Genomic DNA, 26,015 nt, shown 5'->3' with positions numbered 1-26,015 from the left:
TTATTCCTTCTTTAGACAAATAATACTCCATTATATATACATGGCACATTTTATTTATCTATCCATTAGTTGATGGATATTTGGGTTATTATGAATAATGTTGCTATGAACATTTGTGTACAAATTTTTATGTGAACATAAGTTTTTAGTTTATTTGTAATTCCAGGAGTGGAATTACTGGGTCAAAAAGTTGTATTTAACATTTTGACGGACTGCCAGACTGTTTTCTAAACAGGTTGCACCATTTACATTTCCACCAACAGTGTTATGATTTTATCCACATCCTTGCCAATACACATCCTTTTTATTATAGACTTCCTAGTGGGTGTGAGATGGTATTTCATAGTGGTTTTGATTTTCCTGATGGACACTGGTGATGAGCATCTTTGTATGTATTTATTGGTCATTTGTATATCTTCCTTACCCAGTTAACTGTATGTCTTTTTTTTTTTTTTTTTAATCAGGCCTGCTTACCTATTCTATTCCATTTGGCTGCCCATTCTTTCATCAGAGCCACACATTTCTCTCTTTATTTTACATGTTTTAGTTTCTAATAGGACTACTCTCTGAACTTTGCCCTTCCTCCATTTGCTTCTTCTGAATGATCTTGGGTATTCTCTCTTATCAGTTTATTGGGAAGAACTTTAGAAATTTACACATTGTTACACATGTTAACAAAATAGAGACACCTTGGTTTGCAACCATTCTTTCTATATTTGTTACAGTATTATGATGCAGTTCATATGCATTCTAAACATCCAGTAATGGTTTACACTGGAAGTGGTATGCATGTAATTTGTGATTTTAATGAAATATTATTGCAATATCTTTAGAAAAGCAGTTGACACATGTGAAAGTATTAACTTGAGTCAGTTGATGCCAGGGGATAAATGCTTCATTTGTAGTAAGAGGTTTCATCATAATATTTTTCCTAGCTGTCCCTTAGCATAGGTAATTGCTTACTATGCTAGTCTCTTTGCATAAATTTCAATTTTCCAGCATTTGATTAATCTTGACAGTTGGGATTCTCCATGGAAACGGTGGAGCAAGATGCTATACCTTCCAAAAAAAAAACCAAAACAAAACATAAAAATAATGCTCTTACTTGTTGCCTGGCAACAGTAGTCTTTGTTTTTATTCACAGGAAGATTTATTTTTGCTGATTGGTGCAACTTTGGCAGGGAAAGATAGGAGAAAATAGTTCTCTCCACATTCAAAAATTGATAGGGCAGCTTAATCTTTTTCTTTATTAAAGACCCAAGTGCATAAAACAGCATATAGAGCATAGATAGAAGAGTATAGAGCATATAAAATGTAAAGGCAGAGTGAACACAATCAGAGAGGACCCTTCATTATGGATCTCTGATGACAAAGGGTTTTTGATTAAGGGGTATGCTAGACAAAACTGTTGTGATTCTCAAGCAGTATGAGTTCAAACTGCATTTATAAGGTTCAAGGGTAGATCTCAGTCTAAATGTCATTCCATCCTGGTTGGTCCCTGTGATAGGTGGTACATTTTTACCCAGGACTCTTTCTTCCTTTTCCACCTTTGCCATGGTTTACTGCAGATAAAGGGAAGTTCTCTAGCTCATTCGCTTTTGACTTGGTCTGTAGAATGTGTGTGGATGTAACATATGCCATATCCAACCATTCACATGTCTGTATGTGATTTTGTGAGATTTGGTTCAACCTTCTGCATTTCTGGCAAGTAGCCATCGCCCCTGCAGCCTGGCTGCTGAAAGGGAATCAAGTAGAGCAGATCAGAATCTAAGACCAAGGGGAGCCTGGCCAACCCACTTGCAGCACACAGACCAGTGAGAGAAAAACAAATGTCTGTTGTTATGAATCCCTGACTCTTGGGGGCGGTTTGTTATATAACATTATTGCAGCAAAACCTGACCAATAGAATCACTGAGAAACTAATTGTTCTTAATGCCTACCATGAGCAGTCACATAGACTCAAGAATTTGCACTCCAGATTCCAGTGAGGTAGCCTCCCTCTTTCCAGTCACCAATCAGACGGAACGAAGTCTGTTTAAGAGATGAGCAAGCTTATCTTGAAGACGCTAAGGATGTTCTGGAAGGTGAGAGATCTATTTTTTCAATCTGTATTTCTAAACTAGGAACAGATATTCTAGGAATACTATTAGTGGAAAAAAACAATTTACAGAACAACTTGGATGTTCTTAATTTAGGAAAATTTCAGGCATGCACTGTGGCAGCTCCAGAATTTCCATATAGAATTTCTAGGTATGTGAGCTGAATGACAACCTGATTGGAAGGGAGTTGGGGTGAACAAAAAGGCTTGACACTGCATTTGTATAGCACTTTCATATGACTGAAGAAACTCCCAACTGGCTGCATTAAAGAACTTGTTGGAGGGAAGCTGATGAAGAGTATATGTGAATTCTAAAGCTCCACACTCCCATGCCTTCCCTGGCCCATACAGTGCCTATATTAAGTATATCTATAAATACACAGAGAGAGGGCGGGAAGGACATATACCAAAATGTAAATGGAAGTTATAAATGAAAGTAGAATCTTGGGGAATCTTTTTCTTCTTCTTTTTATTTTTCTGTATTGTTTGAATCTTTTGCACTGAACCTATATTATTTCCCAAAAAATATAATGAAGTTATTTTTCACAAGGAAAAGAATCCTATGACCTCTACTTTCCCCCATACCTCATTTTAATCATCTCAGTGATGTCTCAGATCCCCAGATTTTGGTTCTTCCACTATGGTATACCTGTCTTTAGCTCCAGTCCTTCTCTGAAAACAACCAATTGTAATAAAAGAAACAACACAAATATGGAAATGGAGCCCTGGCCTGAGGGTAGGGATTCCATGCCAACCCACAATTTCTTTGTAGGACTTCAGCCTCCACACCTGAGAAGGAAGGGCTGGACTAATGCCTGAGGAGCCAAAGAGAGACAGAGAAGAGAAGCAGGTGCGCTGGGGTGGTGGGATCTGTTCTGGACTGGCAAACACCAGCCCAGCCTAGAGGAGGCCACTGCAGGTCCAGACTTGCCAGATCTTCCAATTTATTGAGAGGCTGGAAATTAGTTTTTTTCTAGGAAATCTTCTGATTTTTGAGGGAATGTTTGCAAATAAATTTTGAAACATTCTGTGAACTCCTTATAGGATACATTGACCTCATCTAAGAATCCATCTGGTGGCTGGTAAGCGGATGCTGGGTCAGATGCTCTTTCAGACTCCTTGTTTCACTTGCCTAGAGTGCTAGGTGGCACCTAGTGACAGGGACTGTTACAGTTCCCGAGAAGGCCCTTGTGGAAAAGGACAACTTTTAAAAAATTAAACAGATCGGTTAAGATGTCATTTATTTGTATCCCAAATGTGTATCTTACTAAATGGCCTCTCAGATATAATTGAAATATGCCAAAACATGATTTACTCACTGCTCATTGGAAATACAGGATTAGGAAAAGTGAAGAACATTTATTGTCAACTGCATTCTAAGCTATGTTCTGTTCTAAAGTATTATTTTATTTAATCCTCATGATAATCCTATGGATTAAGTATGATTACTACATTGTTTTTATCAGATGGGGAACCTGAAGCCCAGAGAGACTGTGTAATTTATACAAAATAATATGGCTAATTTATGGTGGAGCTGGGTTTCCACCCCCAGCAGCCTTAATCAAGAAGGTATGCTCTTAAAAGAATTACTCGAAAATGAAATTGGGCTCTTTCCCTAAGTCCTTGGAAGAATGCAGAACGGTCCCAATTCTGAAGCAAGAAGTCATGGTTAGAATTTCATAAAACTCAGCTTTTTACTAAAGAAAATCCCCCAAACCCCCAAACCCCCCAATCTGGCTATCAGAACTAACTTGAAACTTGAACTATGTAAGATCTTCTGGATTCTGAACTGAATAGCAAAAATATCTAAAATTTGTAAAGTTTCCCTAAGTATTTCAACTTTATTGTAATATACATTAATAAAAGGCTTATAGGGGTAGGGAGGGATAGGGCCCAAGTGCTCCATTGGATGTGCTCTTATTTCTTTAACTTTAAAATCCCTCTCAAGGACTCTTCCCCTTCAGCTGTTGTCCCAATTCACTGCCTCCCCTTTACAGAAGGGTGTGGAATCAATTCCTCTCCCTTCATTCTCTCTTAGACTCTGTCTTAAGCCCATAGATTATTACTCCCACCACATTGCCTTTGTCAGGGTCACAATGACCTCCGCATTGTCAGCCCAATGGCCATTCTTAGTCTTTATCTTTCTTGACCTGTCAGCAACATTGGATCCAGTTGATTACTACCTCCTGGAAACACCTGTTTCACTTGGCTTCTGTGACTCCACAGTATCCAGGCCCTGCCCCTCAGTCCCCCACCAAGCATCCTGTGGTTCTCTCCCTAGTACTTTGCTTATTCTTCCTCATCTCCCAAACCTTGTAACAATAGAGGGCTCCAGGGCTTGGATCTTGAACCGCCCCTCTTTTCTACACTCACTCTAACTCTCACAGCAAACTCATCCCCTCTCATAGCTTTCCATACCACTGTCTGCTGATGACTCTTCAACTATCTCTAGCTGAGACCTCTCTCCTGAGCTCCAGAGCTTTGTGCCCAACTGCCCCTGGACATCTGTATTTGAGACCGATAGTGCATTTCAGTCTTATCAAGTTCAAATGGAGCTCCTTCCTTCTATTCCAAATCTACTTAGGCTTCCATCTTTCACCTCTTGGTCCTTGGTTTGGCATCTTCCTTGTCTCTTGTCTTTCTCTCATATGGCCACCATTCCCAGCCAGTCTGTCAGGAAATCCTGCTGGCTCTGCACTCAAAGCATGTCCTTCTACAACAATTTCTAACCATTTGTGCAGTTATCATCCTGCCCTAAGTCCCTATAATCTGTTACCTGGGTTATTTAAATAGCCTTCTTTCTGGTTTCATTACTTTCATTCTTGCCTCTTAAAATCTATTCTCATCATGAAAGCCAGAGTGATCACGTTAAAGTCACCCTTCTGCTCAAATCCCTTGACTTCCCATTTCTCTGAGTGAAAGCCTCTTGGTGCCCAGGAGGCTCTGTATCATCTGGGCCCCCCTATCCCTCTTCCTTCATCTCCCAGTACTCTCCCATGCACACAATCCTCTCCAGACATGGTCTTTGCTATATTCCTAAAACATGCCAGTGTGGTTACATGCTAGGGCCTTTGCAGCCGCCACTTGAAATCTGTGTCCTCTACTTGAAATGATTTCTCCCAGATATCCTGATGGCCCAGTTCCTTTTCTTCTTCAAGATTTTACTCAACTGTCACCTTCCCAAGGAGGCCTAACCTGCCCACCCCACTAAAATCACAGTCTCTCCTGTGCTCCTTGCTCAACTTTTTTTCTCATGGAAATTTTTTACCTCTACCATACTGTAGAATTAGTGTATTTATTACATTTACTGTTTATTTTCTCTCCTCCTACCTAGAAAGCAAGTTCTGTGAGGGCAGAGATTTTTGTCTATTCTATTCTCTAATGTGTTCACACAATCAGGACAGTACTTTCATAGTCAAGAGGATGTGCATTAGGACTTTTGACATGATAGTGAATTGTACTGTTATATTGTTTGGGATTATTTTGTGTAAAATTATTATATTTATTAATTGCAAAAACATTAAATACTTTACAAAATATATCTTACAATATTTGTTACCCTGTTTGGGCATTTTAAAGATTTATTTATTTGAGAGAGAGCAAGGGAGGGGGGCAGAGGGAGAGGGAGAGTGAGAATACCAAGCAGACTCTGTACGGAGTGTGGAGCCCAACATGGGGCTCAATCTCAGGACCCTGGGATCATGACCTGAGCCAAAATCAAGAGCCAGATGCTTAGCTGACTGTGCTGCCCATGTGCCCCATGTTTGAGCATTTAAGAAATATGTATCTATATATCTCTTCAAAAAATGGCGGCCTGGGTCTTTCTGGGTCTCCAAAGGACTCTCAAGGATTCTTTTTTTTTAAAATTTATTTTTAAAATTTATTTTCAGTGTTCCAGAATTCATTGTTTATGCACCACACCCAGGGTTCCATGAAATACATGCTCTCCATAATACCCACCACCAGGCTCACCCAACCTTCCAACCCCTGCCCCTTCAAAACCCTCAGATTGTTTTTCAGAGTCCACAGTCTCTCATGGTTTGTCTCCCTCTCCAATATCCCCCAACTCCCTTCTCCTCTCCATCTCCCCATGTCCTCCCTATTATTTCTTATGTTCCACAAATAAGTGAAACCATATGATAATTGACTCTCTCTGCTTGAGTTATTTCACTGAGCATAATCTCTTCCAGTCCTGTCCATGTTGATACAAAAGTTGGGTATTCATCCTTTCTGATGGAGGCATAATACTCCATAGTGTATATGGATCACATTTGCCTTATCCATTCATCCGTTGAAGGGTATCTTGGTTCTTTCCACAGTTTGGTGACTGTGGCCATTGCTGCTATGAACATTGGGGTACAGATGGCCCTTCTTTTCACTACATCTGTATCTTTGGGGTAAATACCCAGTAGTGCAATTGCAGGGCCATAGGGAAGCTCTATTTTTAATTTCTTAAGGAATCTCCACACTGTTCTTCAAAGCAGCTGCACCAATGTGCATTACCACCAACAGTGTAAGAGGGTTCACCTTTCTCCACATCCTCTCCAACACACGTTGTTTACTGTCTTGTTAATTCTGGCCATTCTAACTGCTGTAAGGTGGTATCTCAATGTGGTTTTGATTTGAATCTCCCTGATGGCTAGTGATGATGAAAATTTTCCCAATCTGGTGAATGGAACCAGCGTTCGTGTCCTAGAAGCAGAAAGGTCTTCCCCCAGATCATAGAATCTAGAAAGACATCAAGACACCTGATTATGAAAATGATGAATCATAATTTTAGACAGGAGCTTTTGAAAGGAGCTAGGGGGAAGAGACTCCTTACGTACAGAGGAAAGCCCATCAGAATAACATCAGACCTGTCCACAGAAACCTGGCAAGCCAGAAAGGGCTGGCAAGATGTATTCAGGGCACTAAATGAGAATAACATGGAGCCAAGAATGCTTTATCCAGCAAGACTGACATTCAAAATGGATGGAGAAATAAAGAGCTTCCAAGACTGGAATAAAGAGCTTCCAAGACCATTTCCAAGGTTTAAAAGAGTATGTGACCACCAAGCCGACACTACAAGAAATATTAAGGGGGGTTCTATAAAAGAGGGAAAAAAACCCAAGAATATCACTGAACAGAAATTTATGGAGACAATCTATAGAAACAAAGACTTCACAGGTAACACAATGTCAATAAAAACGTATCTCTTAATAATCACTCTAACATGAATGGCCTAAATGCACCCATAAAATGGCACAGAGTTGCAGATTGGATAAAACGATAGGACCCATCCATATGTTGTCTACAAGAGACCCATTTCAAACCTAAGGATACATCCAGACTGAAAGTGAAGGGATGGAGAAGCATCTCTCATGCCAATGGACCTCAAAAGAAGGTTGGGGTAGCGATTCTCGTATCAGATAAATTAGATTTTAAACTAAAGACTGTAGTCAGAGATACAGAAGGACACTACATCATTCTTAAAGGGTCTACCCACCAAGAAGATCTAACAATTGTAAATATTTATACCCCCAGTATGGGAGCAGCCAACTACATAAGAAAACTGTTAATCAAGATAAAGAGTCATATTGATATGAATACATTAATAGTAGGAGATCTTAACATGCCACTTGCAGTAATAGACAGATCATCCAAGCAGAAAATCAATAAAGAAACAAGAGCATTGACACATTGGACCAGATGGACCTCATAGATATAAACAGAACATTCCACCCTAAAACAACAGAATACTCATTCTTCTTGAGTGCACTTAGAACCTTCTCCAGAATAGACCACACACTGGGTCACAAATCAGGTCTCAACCAATACCAAAAGATTGAAATTATTCCTTGCATATTCTCAGATCACAATGCTTTGAAACTGAAGCTCAACCACAAGAAAAAATTTGGAAGGAATTCAAATACCTGGAAGCTAAAGACCACCTTGCTTAAGAATGCTTGGATCAACCAGGAAATCAAAGAAGAACTTAAACAATTCATGGAAACCAATGAGAATGAAGACACTTCAGTCCAAACCCTATGGGATACAGCAAAGGTGGTCCTAAGGGGGAAAGATCTCAAGAATTCTTGTGAAAAACAATTATTTTCTTGTGAGCCAAGTTTTTGTCCATTATAGCATTTTAGTTTCCTCAGCTTCACTTCAACCAAAGGTATTGTTATTGCCAGAGAACCCAGGATAGTGTTAAAGTTATTTAATATGCTTTTGACCATTTGGATTGTACACCATGTATCTGAATTATCTGTTCAAAAAATAAATAGTAATTGTAAAAGTTTTACTTCCCCCTTTGAATTCTTAGTAATCTTCAAAGTTAACAAAGTAAGAATGGTTGATGCTAATAAAATTGGTCACTTGATTCCTGGTAGACTTATTAACAATGCTGGATAGCTTCTTTGAAAACATAGCTTCATGGAGAAATTAAATCTAAATATATGAGAGAAAACCTAAGTCATAAGAATGACTTTTAAAAATCTTTTAATCAAAGTATGAGGGCACATATTATAAATGTTTACAGTTCAGTGAATCTTCATAAACTAAAGTCACTCACATAACCAGCATCCAGATCAAGAAACAAGATTTATAGCACCCCAGAAAGACTTCTTCACACTCCCAGTTACTACATCCCCCAATATACCCACTCTCCTAACTTCTAACTGAATAGTTTTACCTGGTTTTATATTTTATATAGAGAGAATCATATAGTATATGCTGTTTCATTTTTTATTTATTTTGCTCGGCATTATGTTTGAGAAATTCACCCATTTTGTTGTCTGTAGTTATAGGCTGTGAATTTTCATTACTTTATGGGATCCCATGGCATGACTATACCATGATTCATTTATCTGTTTGTCTGTTGATAAACAGTTGAACAGTTTTCAATTTTATACTGTTACAAAGAGTCTTTTTATGAATATTCTAGTTCACATATATTATGGATTGAATGGTATCCTCTAAAAAGATACGTGAGGTACTAACCCCTGGTTCCTGTGAATGTGACTCTGTTTGGAAACAAAGTCTTTGCAGGTGTAATGTTAAGATGAGGTCATACTTGATTAAAGTGTTAAGAAGTGGAGAAGAGGGACGCCTGGGTGGCTCAGTTGGTTGGACGACTGCCTTCGGCTCAGGTCATGATCCTGGAGTCCTGGGATCGAGTCCCGCATCAGGCTCCCAGCTCCATGGGGAGTCTGCTTCTCTCTCTGACCTTCTCCTCGCTCATGCTCTCTCTCACTGTCTCTCTCTCAAATAAATAAATAAAATATTAAAAAAAAAAAAAAAGAAGTGGAGAAGAGACACAAGCCAGAGCACAAAGGGAGAAGATGGCACATAAGGCAGAGATTAGGGTAACACATCCATGAGCCTAGGGAAGCTAAGGATTACCCACCAACACCAGAAGCTAAAAGACAGGGAAGAGATTGTGCCTCACGGCCCTCAGAAGGAAGCAACCCTGTCTACACCTTGATTTTGGACATCTAGTTTCCAGAACTGTGATAGAATAGATTTCTGTTCTTTTAAGCCACCTGGTTTGTGGCACTTTTCCCCCAGAACCCCTAGGAAATGAATACAATATCTTTTGGGGAATTTAGGCTAAACGGTTACCAAGGAATGATTTTATCCTCACACCAGTAATGTATGAGAATGGTGGGAGTGAGGGCTCCACATCTTCACCAGCACTTGGCATCATCAGTCTTTTTATTTCAACCCTTCTCATGAATGTTTAGTAGCATCACATTGTGGTCTTCAGATCTTTAGCCCTGTCCTTGACCTTGCAAAACCAAATTTATTAAGACATAGTGAACATTGATTACTGAGTATCTCAAAAAAATATTTTTATTTGATGCATTCTCTTGTACAGGAAGTAGGAAAAAAATTAAATGTTAAATGGACAGCAAAACCACATTTTGAACTGCCTAATATTCCTCTGCCACAGGTTCAGAGAGAAAAAAAGAATCCAAGTAAACAAATCACAGATTCAATTAGTAGATACAAGTGAGAATCAATTATGCTGGCTGGAATTATCATTATCACTTGAATCTTAGCAGGATAAGATATTAACTTCTAGATAGTAGCTATATCAGGGTATCATGGTAGTACTAGTCATTTCAGTGACCAAAAAAAAAAAAAAAAAAAAAAAAACAAAAAAACAAACCCACATAAAAGCAAAAGTATTGGGGAGATTTCTGGCTTTAAAAATACCTGGGGCACAAACTGCAGCATCTCCCCCCCACCCTCAGTTCTTTCTTCTTGCTTGTCTATAATCTCAGAAAAGCTCTACCAAGTCATGATAAACATGGCAACTTCTGGGATCACAAAGCAATGGAGAAAGAGTGGTCTTGGAAAAACTGGCTTGCATTTTAAAGAGAAATAAAATTGGATCCCTCCATAATACTGAGACAGGGAAACTGAAGGGACTCCATGAAAAGAAAAAAAAATTTTTTTCTTTGCTCTTTTTCCTGCTTCTATTCCTGCTAGAACCTACACCCCTGCCTTATACATGCCTTAGTTTATGTCCCCCTTAAAAAGGTCAAGGAGTTAATGATTTCTTTGGAGTCTTCTAGAGCAATAGACACCATCTAAGGAGCGGCAGGGCGGGGTGGTCATGAATGTTCTCTGAGACTTCTAACTCCAAATGCCTTGAACACCAAGACCCCTGGCTCTAGGCATAAGTGACTTATGGAGGGCACCTGAACACTCATCCTTGTTCAGCCAGTTGCTGGATGCCAGAGAGGACACGTGCACAAGATTACTGTCTTTAGTAAAAACTCCAGACCTCCCAGGGTGCATGGGCGGCTCATTGGTTGAGTGGCTCAGCTCACAATCCCGGGAATCCTGGAATAGAGCCCCAAGTCAGGCTCCCTGCTCAGTGGGGAGTCTGCTTCTCCCTCTCCCTCTGCACCCCCCACCCCTACTCATGCTCTCTTTCTCTTGCTCACTCTCATAAATAAATAAATAAATAAACAAAATCTTAAAAAGAAACAAACAACTCCAGACACCCAAGCAAAGATGAGACTCATTCTCCATTTCATTTTTTTTTTCAAAGATTTTTATTTATTTATTTGATAGACAGAGAGAGATCACAAGTAGGCAGAGAGACAGGCAGAGAGAGGGGGGAAGCAGGCTCTCCGCTGAGCAGAGAGCCCGATGTGGGGCTCGATCCCAGGATCCCGAGATCATGACCTGAGCCGAAGGCAGAGGCTTAAACCACTGAGCCACCCACGCGCCCCTCCATTTCATTTTTGAGTCTCCCAGATGCTCCCTCTGTATCTGGGCTCTCTATATCTTCAGTTAATTGCCCTCTCACTTCCTGCTGGCTTGCATTTGCACTAAGCCAACGACCCTCTTGATTGTTGGTTCTGCAGGACCCCCTCTGCGTCCTTGGACTTGCCTGCCTGCATCAATATCACATACACAGGGGGGCTCCAGATAGATGTGAAAATCAATATATACAGTTAAAATGAAAAAATGTGGGAGACAGTCCATGTTGAGAAGGGCTTCAGTGGAACTCAGAAGTACACACCATAGGAAAAAATGTTGATACAACTGATTACGTTCAGTGAAGGGGTAAAAAGCAGGAGGACGCAGGGCAGTTAAAGCAAGGTGCTGTGAGGTTACACTCACTCATAGCAGGTTTCTGTAGCAACTGCTGGAAGAGCGGATGGGTCAGGAGAGAGAACACAGGGCAGAAGGGCAGGGCAGCTGCTGCCTATGGTTGCCAGATTTAGCAAATGAAGTTGAGCTTGTTTTCATCTGAGAGAATGTACTCAGAGCTGTGGACTTCTAAAGCTTTTATTTGCAAAGAAGGCACCAGGAGCCTTTTCCACCCTCTGGGTGCACAAGCCTTCAGAGAAAAAGCAATGATGGGTGATGTTTGCTTGGAGACCCCAGCTTACACAAGCTCCATAAGCAGTCAGAGAGTTCCAGGACACCAAGACCCTGTAGGAAGTTCATTTCCACAAACCAAGGCAGAAGTGCCTGCTGACTGTGGTTAACAAGAAAATTCAACAAAGTGAATTTTAAAGATCCAATTGGCTTTATTCACTGATTTGGGAATCAGGCGGCACCCCATCTAGCAAATAGGCGCTCTTAAGGAGCTATACAAAATGAACGGCTTTCATGGGCAGAAGAGGTGGGAGGAGAACATCATTAGAGAAGAGTGGATTGTTTACGGCAAGGTCACCTTCCGTTAGGGGACAACAGTCTTCCCTCGGGGACATTGTCTCACTAGCGCTGGCCAGGTAATTTTGATTGGTCATTTAACATTCCACTCCTAGAAGAGACTGAAGCTGTTGTTGATTTGGGCAGTAGGTCTCAGTTTGGTGGCTTGCGTTTAGCATGAGTGACTCCACTGGGGCCTATTATCTCCTTTTTAATACATCTATGATGCTCTAACTAGTGATGCTGGGATTTCTGAATATTAAAAGCCAACCTGTTGATGAAAAGTGTGAACTTGCCTGAGTTGGAATTGGGTTCTCCTCTTACCAGCTACAGTCTCTCTCTCTCTCTCTTTTTTTTTTTTTTTAAAGATTTTATTCATTTGACAGAGAGAGATCACAAGTAGGCAGAGAGGCAGGCAGAGAGAGAGGAGGAAACAGGCTTCCCGCTGAGCAGAGGGACCGATGCGGGGCTTGATCCCAGGACCCTGGGATCATGACCCAAGCTGAAGGCAGAGGCTTTAACCCACTGAGCCACCCAGGTGCCCCGCTACAGTCTCTTTTTGCCCAAGATGTCTCAACTGTAAAACAAAGAGTGTAATACAACCTACATCATAAGGCTTTGGAGGCGAGTCGTGAGTTAATGTTGTGAAGTATTTAAACAGTGCCTGGCACTTAGTGAAAACTATAAAACATATTGGCCATTATTATCAAGGCCACTTGGGATGTCTGGGTTAACCCAGATCTATCTTACATCTACTAACAGCGCATGCCTTGGGTAAGGGTCTGGTTTCCTGTGTGCCCCGCAGTCAAGTCCGGCTACCCTCCTTGGATGGGAGGAAACACTATGAGCTTCTAGTTCCTGAGAATTTATCAAAGCTAAAAGCTGTTGTCTTTTCAAAATTCCCCAGGGGCCAACATGTAAAAATGCTGTTATTTGTGGAGGCCAAGAATTAATATTGCTTTTTTTTTTTTTAAATGGAGAAGCTGAAGCACCAAGGAGTGATGATAAATAATGAAACTCACACCACTGGTTCCTGGGAGGTGAGATTTAAACCCAGGCATTTTGGGCTTCTCCTCTTTCTTCTGCTGGCATTCTGTTGCCTGTGGGCCTTTGGTTTTTAATTGGCAACACCTGGAGCTACAACCACCCCCCTCCCAAAGCCCACAGGGATGAAGCTATATGGATGGAAATAGTGGGCGGGGGTATGAAGTTTTAGGCTTAAACACTCAGCCTGGCAATTTCTTAATCTTCCTCCTAAAAACACATTGTGACAGCGATTACCCTCCTTCCTCCAGTTAAGACTGCTCGATAATAATGATAATAAAAACAAACGTGACAGAATGCTTACTAGGTGCCAACCTTGTACCAAGTGCCTCACATGTAGTATCTCATTTAATCAGCTATACACTCAGTGGGGTCCCGTTATCACCCACACTCCCATTTTTCAGATGAGGAAACTGAGGCTTCAGAGGACAGAAATGAAGGTGGCTAGGAAGTTGCTGAAAGATCAGAGGAGCCCCATCACTTGCTCCTGTAGCATTTTATTTCCAGGAAGCCTCCTAAGCTGCTCCCTTCGCCATGAGTCTGCACTCACCATCACAAAGACCACAATAAAAGGAAACCAAACGATGGGCTTAATAAAGATATCAAACACATAATTTAACATTTCCAAAGCTGTACTTGTTCTAATCTGTGCCAGAGTGGGAAGGAAGAAACAGTGTTAACCTTCATTAGTCAGTCCTCCCCCACCAGCCTGATTCAGCCCCATAAACAATAGATATAATTACACCGAACAATTGGGTGTTTATTTCCATGTCTAGACACAGAGCTCACATTTAAAAACAAAAGAGAACAGAAAAGAGAGAGCATCCTGCTGCTTTTTAATTCTTTGTGTCAAACTTTTCCTCAGCCCGGATGCTTCTCTCCTGATCAAGACTTTTTGAAAAAGTCTTTTTTTTTTTTTTTTTTTTTTTGAGAGGAACTAGCATTAGGAGTAAGACAATAATGTATTTAAAGAGCCTCTACTATGAGTAGAAACAAGTCACTTATAAACTGTAGAGGATTTAGAAAACCATGCATGGATGCTAAAACTAGTGAGTGAAAGTTTGAAGAGGAATAGGTTATTTACAGAGTATCAGAGTTGTCCCTGCAAATTAGATTGTAATTGTAAAGGAGAATAGTAACTTGACTGCGGCAAGACCTGGCAGACGCTAACTTTATCATGTGTTGCAAGTCAACATCACCGATATTGGGACAAACCCATGTCAGGAAAAACCCATCAGGTGCCTCCTGAAACGATGCAGTGAGGGAAAAAACGTCATTTCTCCCCAGATGCATAATCTAATCATGAAGAAACTTCAGATAAACTCAGCTGGAGGGGGGGGGCACGTTTTACAAAATAACTGATCTCTATTCTTCAAAAGTGTCAATGTCATGAAAGACAAAGACTGAAGAACTTTAAAGAAGTGAAAGAACTTTAAAGAAGAGTGAAGTACAATGGAGTGGTTTTTTTTTTTTTTTTAAAGATTTTATTTATTTATTTGACAGCCAGAGATCACAAGTAGGCAGAGTGGCAGGCAGAGACAGAGAGGAGGAAGCAGGCTCCCTGTGGAGCAGAGAGCCCGATGTGGGGCTCAATCCCAGGACCCTGAGATCATGACCTGAGCTGAAGGCAGAGGCTTTAACCCACTGAGCCACCCAGGAGCCCCTGGAGTGGTTTTTAACACATTTACAAGCGTGCACAGCCTTCACCACTATCTGATTCCAGAACATCTTCATCAAAAGAAGAAACTCTCACACCCCTTAGCTGTCACTCCCAATTCCCCCACATCCCAGCCAGCGCTTGGCAACCACTGATCTACATCTATGGATTTGCTGTTCAGGACATTTCATATGAACAGAATTATACAAAAGGTGGTCTTTTGTGACTGGCTTCTTTCACTTAGCATGTTTTCAAGGCTTATCCATGTTGTCGTGGGTATCAGTATCATTACATTGTGTGGATAATCACATATTGTTTATCTGTTCATCACTTGACAGACATGTATGTTTTTTCCATGTTTGGGCTATTATGAAGAATGCTTCTGTGAACATTTATATTTAAGTATTGGCTGGAAATTGTGTTTTCAGTTCTCTTGGGTATATATCTAGGAGGTGCAACTGTTAGGTCATATGGTAACTCAGTTTTTGAGGAACTGCCAAACTGGTTTTAAAAGTGGCTACCCCATTTTACATTTCCACTCCAAATGTAGATTCCAGTTTCTCCACATCTTCGCCAACATTTGTCTTGTCCATCTTTTTATGATAGCCATCCTAGTGGGTGAGAAGTGTTATCCCATTAGGGTTTGGATTTGTCTCTCTCTAATGATTAATGTGTTTGTAGGGGATTTGAATATCTTTGGAGAAATTTCTGTTCAGATGCTTTGTCATTTCTGAATTGAGTTGCCTTGTTATTGTTGTTTTATTGTTGAAATGTAAACAGTTCTTTTTAGAAGTTCTTAGAACTTTATACTAGACCTTTCCCAGATAAATGATTGCAAATATTTTGTACCATTCTGGGAGTGGTCTTTTCATTTTCTTGATAGTGTCTTTCCACGCATGAAAACTTTTAGTTTTGATGAAGTTAAATGTATGTGGTTTTTTTTCTTAGCTGTTGTGCTTTAAGTGTCATTTCTAAGAAATGACTCAGTTGGTTAAGCATCTGTCTTCAGCTCAGGTCATGATCCCAGGGTCCTGGGATCAAGCCCCACATCAGGCTCCCTGCTCAATAGGGAGCCTGCTTCTCCCTCTCCCACTCCCCTGCTTGTCACCCTCTCTCTCTTTGTCAAATAAATCTTAAAAAAAGAAAGAAAGAAAGAAAGAAATCATTGTCTAATCCAAGGTCCCAAAGATTTATGCCTACATTTTCACCTAAGAGTTTTATAGTTTTAACCTCTTTGGATTTTTTAAGGCAAAATTATACCATATCTGAGTGCTCTGCTCCAACGCCCTGCCCATAAAGAAGCCAGTTTTGAGTGTGCTAATAAAACACAATACAGCAAACCCAGCCTGTGGTACAACCCACCCACCCACACCCATCATGATCATGATCATGATGAGCAGAGAGCCCGACGCGGGGCTCGATCCCAAGACCCTGAGATCATGACCTGAGCCAAGGCAGAGGCCTTATCCCACTGAGCCACCCAGGTGCCCCACCATTGGTACTTTTGACATAACACTCAAACATTATATCTATGTACATATACATGTACAAAAATATACATATGGTGACATAATAAAAAAATAAATATTTAGACTCTGCCTTTGGTTCCTGACACAGAGCTCCTAAAAGTGGTGTAATTTCCTGAGTGATGGGGTGACCGGAGTGTCTTTTACAGAGCTCTTTATTCTCCTAGCATTTCTTTCTTTTTTTTTTTTAAGATTTTATTTATCTATTTGACAGAGGGAGACGGTGAGAGAGGGAACACAAGCAGTGGGAGTGGAGAGGGAAAAGCAAGTCTCCCACGGAGCAGAGAGACTGATGTGGGGCTCCATTCAAGGACCCAGGGATCATAATCTGAGCCAAAGGCAGGCACCCAACGACTGAACCACCCAGGTGCCCCTCTCCTAGCATTTCTTGATAGGGGAGACTTTTGTATTAATGGGGCATTGTGTGGTGGGCTCCTAGATAGCTTCAGGATGGGGGCGGGTCACTAGAAAGACCAAGCCATGATTCAAAGCTTGGAACTTTCAGCCCTACTACCTCTATCCTTTCCAGAGTATAGAGTGCATACTCTATACATTTTCTTATCTCTCTTTTTTGTGTGTATTTTCATGTTTTATCTATCACTTCATAGCCCTTCTGGAAATCTTTCTCATTCCTTTTTACAGCCACATAGCACTCCATCATGTGGATTTATCATGCCTTCTCTTCTACACATTGGGTGGTTTCTCATCTTTTGTTCTGCAATGAGTAGCTTCATGCATACGTCTATTCACATTTTTGCCAAAGTATTTTGAGATAGATTCACATCAATCAGGCCTCTGTGATGAAGTCTCCATAAAAATCCCTAAACTATAGGGGTTGGAGGGCTTCCAGTTTGCAGAATACATCCACATGAGAGGAGGGTGGTACACCCCCAAATGAGGACAAGACATTCCTGCACTCAAGACCCTTCCGGATCTCGTCCTTTGTGTGCCTTCCTCTGGCTGTTCATCTGTACACTTTACATCTTTTACAATAAACTGGTAAACATAATCAATGTTCTCTTGCATTTTGTGACCCATTACAGTGAATTAGCAAGCCTTAGGGGTTGGGACTGTGTCAACCCCTGACTTTGTAGCCAACTGGGACAGAAGGTAGACAGCCTGGAAACCTATCACTTGTGACCAATATTTGAAGTGAGTCTTAAGTATGGATAGTAAGTAGCAGAATGGAATTAAATTAAAACATGCCAAGTTGTAATCTGAAGACTTTGAAAATTCATTGATGCGGGGGGAAAACCCTCACATATTTGCTGTCAGAAATGTAGTAAGTAGAGAAACAGTTTTTTCTAATGTGTCAGTACATAGTCAAAGATATCTGTATATGTCAGTATATTATAGTCAAATCTAGCAAAATATAAGGCTCCCTCACTTCAGACTGCTAAAATTACAGAGAAAGAGCACCTCTCTGCTGGGGACACCTTGCTGATAGCACAGAAACATGGAGTACATGTGGTTCACTTAGAGACAATGGGAGGAACAGGCTGCCTGGAAGGAAGCCTATTGAGAAGAAATAATCAAAACATAGAGAAAATCCTCAATCACATCTTTTAAAAAATTTTTTTAAATTAATGTATAATGTGTTATTAGCCCCAGGAGCACAGGTTTGTGAATCACCAGCTTTATACACTTCATAGCATTTACCACAGCACATACCTTCCCCAATGTCCATAACCCAACCACCCTTTCCCTACCCGCCTCCCCCCGGCAACCCTTAGTTTGTGAGATTAAGAGTGTCTTATGGTTTGTCTCCCTCTGGATCCCATCTTGCTTCATTTATTCTATTCCTACCCCACAAACCCTCCATCTTGCCTCTCAGCTTCCTCATATCAGGGAGATCATATGATAATTGTCTTTCTCTGATTGACTTATTTTGCTCAGCATTATACCCTCTAGTTCCATCCACATTGTCACAAATGGCAAGATTTCATTTCTTTTCATGGCTGCATAGTATTCCATTGTATATATATACCACATCTTCTCTATCCATTATCTGTTGATGGACATCTAAGTTCTTTTCACAGTTTGGCTATGGTGGACATTGCTGCTATAAACATTCGAGTGCATGTGCCGCTTCGGATCACTACATTTGTATCTTTAGGGTAAATACCCAATAGTATGATTGCTGGGTCATAAGGTAGCTCTATTTTCAACTTTTTGAGGAACCTCCATGCTGTTTTCCAGAGTGACTGTACCAGCTTGCATTCCCAACCAACAGTGTAGGAGATTCCCCTTTCTCCACATCCTCGCCAGCATCTGTCATTTCCTGACTTGTTAATTTTAGCCATTCTGACTGGTGTGAGGTGGTATCTCATTGTGGTTTTGATTTGTAGTTCCCTGATGCCTAGTGATGTGGGGCACTTTTTCATGTGTCTTTTGGCTGTCTGGATGTCTTTGCAGAAATGTCTGTTCATGTCCTCTGCCCATTTCTTGATTGGATTACTTGTTCTTTGGGTGCTGAGTTTGATAAGTTCTTTATAGATTTTGGATACTAACCTTTCATCTGATATGCCATTTTCAAATATCTTCTCCCATTTTGTCAGTGTCTTTTGGTTTTCATGACTGTTTGCTTTGCAGTGCAGAAGCTTTTGATCTTATGAAGTCCCAATAGTTCATTTTTGCCCTTGCTTCTCTTGCCTTTGGCGATGTTCCTAGGAAGAAGTTGCTGCAGCTGAGGTCGAAGAGGCTGCTGCCTGCATTCTCCTCAAGGATTTTGATGGGTTCCTTTCTCACATTGTGGTCCTTCATCCACTTGGAGTTTATTTTTGTGTGTGGTGTACAGAAATGGTCCAGTTTCATTTTTCTGCATGTGGCTGTCCAATTTTCTCAACACCATTTGTTGAAGAGACTGTCTTTTCTCCATTGGACATTCTTTCCTGCTTTGTTGAAGATAAGTTGACCATAGAGTTGAGGTTCTATTTCTGGGCTCTCAATTCTGTTCCACTGATCCATGTGTCTGTTTGTGTGCCAGTACCATAATGTCTTGATGATGACAGCTTTGTAATAGAGCTTGAAGTCTGGAATTGTGATGCCACCAACTTTGGCTTTCTTTTTCAATATTCCTCTGGCTATTCAAGGTCTTTTCTGGTTCCATATACATTTTAGGATTATTTGTTCCATTTCTTTGAAAAAAATGGATGGGATTTTGATAGGGATTGCATTAAATGTGTAGATTGCTTTAGGTAACATAGACATTTTCACAATATTTGTTCTTCCAATCCATGAGCTTGGAACATTCTTCCATTTCTTTGTGTCTTCCTCCATTTCTTTCATGAGTACTTTATAGTTTTCTGAGTATAGATTCTTTGCCTCTTTGGTTAGGTTTATTCCTAGGTATCTTATGGTTTGGGGTGCAATTATAAATGGGATCAACTCCTTAATTTCTCTTTCTTCTGTATTGTTGTTGGTGTAGAGAAATGCATCTGATTTCTGTGCATTGATTTTATGTCCTGACACTTTACTGAATTCCTGTATGAGTTCTAGCAGATTTGGAGTGGAGTCTTTTGGGTTTTCCACATAAAGTATCATATCATCTGCAAAGAGTGATAGTTTGACGACTTCTTTGCCAATTTGGATGCATTTAATTTCCTTTTGTTGTCTGATTGCTGAGGCTAGGACTTCTAGTACTATGTTGAATAGCGGTGGTGATAGTGGACATCCCTGTCATGTTCCTGACCTTAGCGGAAAAGCTCTCAGTTTTTCTCCACTGAGAATGATATTCGCTGTGAGTTTTTCATAGATGGTTTGATAATATTGAGGTATGTACCCTCCATCCCTACACTTTGAAGAGTTTTTTTTTTTAATATTTATTTGACAGAGAGAAATCACAAGTAGGCAGAGAGGCAGGGAGAGAGAGAGAGAGGAAAGCAGGCTGTCTGCTCAGCAGAGAGCCCTATGCGGGACTCGATCCCAGGACCCTGGGATCATGACCTGAGCCAAAGGCAGTGGCTTACCCCACTGAGCCACCCAGGCGCCCCTGAAGAGTTTTGATCAGGAAAGGATGCTGTACTTTGTCAAATGCTTTTTCAGCATCTATTGAGAGTATCATATGGTTCTTGTTTTTTCTTTTATTAATGTATTGTTTCACATTGATTGATTTGCGGATGTTAAACCAACCTTGCAATCCTGGGATAAATCCCACTTGGTCGTGGTGAATAATCCTTTTAATGTACTGTTGGATCCCATTGGCTAGTATTTTGGTGAGAATTTTTGCATCTGTGTTCATCAAGGATATTGGTCTATAGTTCTCTTTTTTGATGGGATCTTTGTCTGGCTCAACCACATCTTTTGAGAAACTAAATCTGGTCAGCTCAACCTCTACACCTTTTAATCAATGGCACCAAGACATCTCTTTTTGCTTAAGCCAACCAGAGGTGCAACCCTAAGAATATTGAATAATAAGGTATCAAGAAAACCTTTGGCCATGCAAGATTATGTCAGAGACATTCCAGGTACAACTCCAGAAAAAAAGCACAATAAAGCAACTATCCTAATTAAAAATGTCCAATGGCCTATTTGGTTTCCCAGTAGAGATAAGAAGTTTATTTTGTAATATATTATGTGTTTTAAGTATGCAATGTCATTGTTTAAAAAAAAACAACAACAGGGTAGATACCTTAATTAAATGCTTTATTCCTTGAAAAAAGGCAACTATAACTGAACTTCCAGCTCTAATATCACTGAGGACACATCATATTACAAATACAATATTAACAAAAAAATTAGAAATGTTGCAAATTAGCCAGAGTGTTACAAGAAACACAAAGTGAGCCATGCTTCTAGAAACATGGTGCAGACTTGATAGACATACATCAGACCCAAAACATAGTTGTAGAAAACAATATCTCAGGATAGACAATAGGATTGGAGAAACCAGAATGGCAGAGCGAGGGCTCTGAAGCAGAAGTTCAAGGTCCCTGAGTTCTCATAGTCATATATGTATTTGCTGTCAGCTGTGCTGGTAGGGTCTTTTCCCGAGCTGCTGGTGCAGGTGCCATGTTTACACTGGAACGGTGGGTCCCAAGACACGACTCCTTAGAGTTTTAGAGAGGAGTGTGTGATTGATAGTACCAAGCAGAGCCCTGTACTGGGTGTACTGGTCCTGTGGTGACCCACTCCCCCAAGTTTTGAGGTGCTCCCAATCCCCACCATCATACGAATGAGGTTAATTTCAACAGGTAGAAGGAGGCTGAAGTTTCCATACTTGCTGAGCTCCTCTGCCCTGCGTCGGGCATCAGTTACATGTTCGATGGCCAGAAAAGCCACAGGGTCTGAGGGAGAGGAAGAGGTGTATTGTATTTTTGTCAGGAATGTCCTGAGTGCGGTGGGCTGTTAAATTATCATCTATATGCAGTAGTCCAGTTTCCTTTTCCAGACTTAGCTCTTTTGGATCTTGTCCTAAGATGTCCCCAAAGACAGTGGGGGAGACTTTCGAATCCCTGGGATAAAACAGTCCAACAGTATAGTTGTTTATGATTGGACCCAGGGTCTTCCCACTCCAAGGCAGATAATTCTTGAGATGTAGATTTAATGGGATACAGAAAAAGGCATATTTTAAATCTAGCATAGTGTAATATGTCTCATTAATTGGCAAATTGGCAGATAGGATCTATAGATTGGGTCCTACAGGATGTATGTCTTAAACATCCTCATTAACAGCTCAGAGGTCTGAACAAATCTGTATTCCTCACTCTCTGGCTTTTTAAATGGGTAAAATTGGGGTGTTGCGTGGAGACCTAATTGGCCTGATGAACCCTTGCTCAAAGAGCTTATTTGTTACCAGGAGGATTCCTTCTACAGCTTCTGTTTTTGCGGTTATTGCTTGACCCACAGCCAGTGATCTAGCTGCTTTATTTCTACCTTCACGGGCATGGTGCTGACCATACTTCCCACTCATCCTTGCATCCAGTCCTCTCAATTAACTTGGTTTAAAACACTTTGTGGAATTTCATTTCCTTTAGGTATTGGCATATCTTGTACTTGGGGACTTGGATTTCTATAGTGTCCTGTTCCCAACTGATTGAGGCCCCCTGATTTGGATAAAATGTCTCATTCTAAGAGAGGAACAGGGAAGGCACTCTGTACTAATGGAAAAGAGAGCTTTAGTAACTTGGACCCTATTCACAGGTCAAAGACTCCAGAAACCTTTTGGTCTCTCCTTTTCCTGAGACTCCTTTTAGGTTACATTTTCTGTAGAAAGGCTACACTTTTGGGTGTTCAATACGCAGAAAGTGGCTCCAGTATCAAGCATAAATTGAACCTCCTTTCCTCCCACTGCCAAAGTTTCCCTGAGCTCCTCATGGGAGGTGAGGATCTGATTATCTGAGACAATGGAGGAGCCCCGTGGTCCTGCATCTCATCTTAAGTGAGGGGCAACTGGAATGACTTGGTTGTGTTTATCCCCTTCCTTTTTTGGGGGTGATTTGGGAAATCCCATTTCCAGTGCCCCTTTTGCTTACAGCCTGTGCATTAGCTAGATCCTAACTTTGTGGGCTCTCTCCTCATACCATTGGGGGAGGGCAGGGACACTCACCCACAGTGCCTTCTTTTCCTCCCCTGGGCTACCACGTGTGGATGGGAGACCTCCATAACCTCTCTGTTATTGAACACCCTGAAGCCCACCTCTATAAGCTGAGTGGAGTTAGTGTCAGGACCCATGGCAAATTTTTGAAGTTTCAGATGGTTATCTGGAGCACTTCAAGATATGAATTTGGTATTGAGGACCACTTACCTATCTTGGGCCTTGGGATTCCAACTTGTATTCCATTTCAGGCAATCCTGCAGCCTTTCTAAGAAAGTTGATGGCTTTTCGTCAGTCCTCTCCAAATCTCCCTTCATTTGGACCAGTTCATAGGAGGTCTACTTACTTCTTGCATAGCTTTCAAAAGCAGACTCCAGAAATGCCCTGACTTTTCCTTCCCTTCTAAAGAGTTAGGATCCCATTCAGGGTTGGTCCCTGGTACTGTCTCCTCACTTGGTCTTCTAGAACCTGACTTGGGATCATACTCCTTATTAGCCTCTTCTCTGGCTTTTGTAAATGCGGCAGACTTTTCTTCTGCCATTAGGAGGGGAGTTAGCAAAGCCTGGATGTCTGAGCAAGTTGGATTATGTGTAGAAAAGATGCCCTGCATTAGGTTCAAAACCTCAACCAGGTGAGCCCACAGCCCTTTGATGCCTCCCAGTTGTGTAAGTCTGAAGTTGTAAACCAGACATGCATATTGATGAGATGTCCACCACCAGCAGGTACTTGCCTTCATGGAAATATTCCAGCCCCAGGTTTCAGATTAGTGCCATCTGGCAAGGGAGGGTAAAGGGATTCAAGAGAAATCAGAGACCTGTTGGTGTGTGTGTGTGTGTGTGTGGATTAATAAAGGATTAGGAGTTGGTACAGATGGGGCCAGAGGAGCTGGGCCTGAGTATCAGAGGAGTAAGTTGGGGACCCCTTAGAACTTGTGACTGACTTAAAGGTGGGGGAAAGGGTTAGGTTTTCTCTAGCTTACAGTAGTTCTTCTTCATCAGATGGACCCTTTAATATTGGAAGCATTTGGGGGGTTTTAGATTCAACCTTCATTTTACATATGTGACATTTCCTCTGTAGACCCTTTTTTTCTGATATAGTGTCATAAAACTTTGAATGTAACACTTCCCATTTCTGTGTTCTCTACAAAACAAGTCCAATTGTAATATGGTATTAAAATTCAAATCTTCACTCTCCAGCCATTTTTCTTCATCTTCTAGGATATATTGTGGCCAGGCTATGTCTGGCTTTTAGGTTAAGAAAGAAGGGAGCTTGCTTTTAGATTAAGGGGGAAAGCCTTCCAGGTATGGAGGATACAGTCCCATGGGCTCTTCTTGGGGATGAACTTGTCCTCACCTCCATATTCTGGATTTTTCCTTAGGTTCTCCTTCCAACTACCTCCCCCTCTCCCCAAGAGGTTTACAGCAGTCCAGTGCTTTCACTGCCAAAGTCAGGTTTGATTCCCAGTCAAGGAACAAGGTAGCCAGGATGGGGATTCAGATGGAGCAAAAAGCCACACAATTTAGTGAACAAAAACACACCACACAGACATTAGATCAGCCAGATCAGAGATGCCTTGCAACCTCCCAGACCCTAAGCACCAGATGCCAGAACTCGTGTCCAGCGTCCCTGACAAATAGAACAATCCACCTTCGGGTCAGTCTCAGATAGATGGCTCCCTTTTTGCTGGGCTGGAATATGCGATCCCCTGAGTGGCCAGGTCATGCAATCTTTTGCTGCCTCCTTCACCCTGGGATTTCTTTGCCGGCTTACTCAGACTTGTGAAACAATTTGAATTAACATCTACTAGCTGTGCCTCAGACCTGGTGCTAGTCACTTCTGTGGAGATCCTTCCTTCTGAGAAAAAGCCTCCGTGGAGCCGAGGATTCTGCGGTGAAGACAGAACACTTGGTGCCTGTAAACCCACTAGGGGGTGGGTTTACAGGCACCAAGAAGGGAGAGTCCACCGAGGAATCAGTCCCAGTCCTGGCAGCATGAACAGGTTAGCCTGCCGCTGCCCACTGCTCTGTTCTTTGGAAATCAGGTAACCAGAGGATGGAGTCTCAGAAGGATGAGTGTCCCATCCGGGTTGCCAAATCTGTGACCGAAATAAAGCGTACAGTTGCTCCTTGGTAAATTGCAGATACGGACTACACCAGATGAAGTTGTTACACACAGGAAACTTTATTCGCAGCAAATAAGGACATCACCAGGAATCACTTCCCAAGCCAGGACTCTCTAAACAGGGATGAACCGGATTCTGTTAATCCGGGGTTTGGGATGAAGTCTCATCATTATATGTAAAAGGCGAGCATAGGTTTGTGCATATGCGCATAGAAAACATACTTATATACGCATCGTGTGTTAGGTTAAGGAGGCTTATGTTCCTCCCAGGGCGGGGATCCTAAAATTATAATGAAGTGGACATGAAGGTCCGGCTCTTTATGGATCAATTGTGCAGGCGCCCCCTGGTGGTTGAGCTCGAATTCGTCTAGGCCAGTTGGAGCTTATTTCTTTCTCTATTCCAGAAAGACATTAGTTTCTAAAAGATGAAATTGATAGTGTGGCCTAAGTGTAGGGGGCCCTGCCAGTGACATTGTCTGCCTCAATTTAAGCTCCAAATTACAAAAATGTGCATATTTCCTTCAAAGACAGGACTGGCGGATGCTGGCCAGGTGGGTTTGGCTGGGGTATATACAATCCAGTAAGAGGATCCTGGGACTCCTGGTTGCTGGAGGAGCTCGGGACGCCTGCAGACAGCGAGTTCAAATAGGTACTGAGGTTGGCCAATCTGCAGCTGCCACCTCAGAGTGATTTTCTGGGGTGGGCCCCTTCCCCACTGCAGCCGATGTAGCTGGTGCCTGGCTGTGGCATCAGACCCTTGGACTTCCCCGGGTTGCTCAGGTCAGGCCAAGGGCAAGAAGTGCGCATGCACGTGTAACGAAGCTTAGGGATCCCGGGACCTAGGACAGGGCTGTCGTCCTGAGATGCTGGGTCTGA

The 26,015-nt window shown here is 41.5% G+C and overlaps 1 long non-coding RNA gene across 1 annotated transcript in view; it reads left to right on the top strand.

Annotated features, from left to right (window-relative positions):
- The first annotated feature begins 1,948 nt into the window (after positions 1-1,948).
- Positions 1,949-26,015, top strand: part of LOC131825817 (uncharacterized) — a 54,584-nt gene continuing 30,517 nt past the window's right edge. The window contains exon 1 of the long non-coding RNA XR_009351319.1: positions 1,949-2,084. This is a non-coding gene — a long non-coding RNA (uncharacterized LOC131825817). The remainder of the gene's footprint in view (positions 2,085-26,015) is intronic.

Source organism: Mustela lutreola, chromosome 2 (genome assembly GCF_030435805.1).
Source record: "Mustela lutreola isolate mMusLut2 chromosome 2, mMusLut2.pri, whole genome shotgun sequence".
In the NCBI taxonomy this organism is placed as follows: Eukaryota; Metazoa; Chordata; class Mammalia; order Carnivora; family Mustelidae; genus Mustela; species Mustela lutreola.
This window is presented reverse-complemented; position numbering and strand designations above follow the sequence as displayed.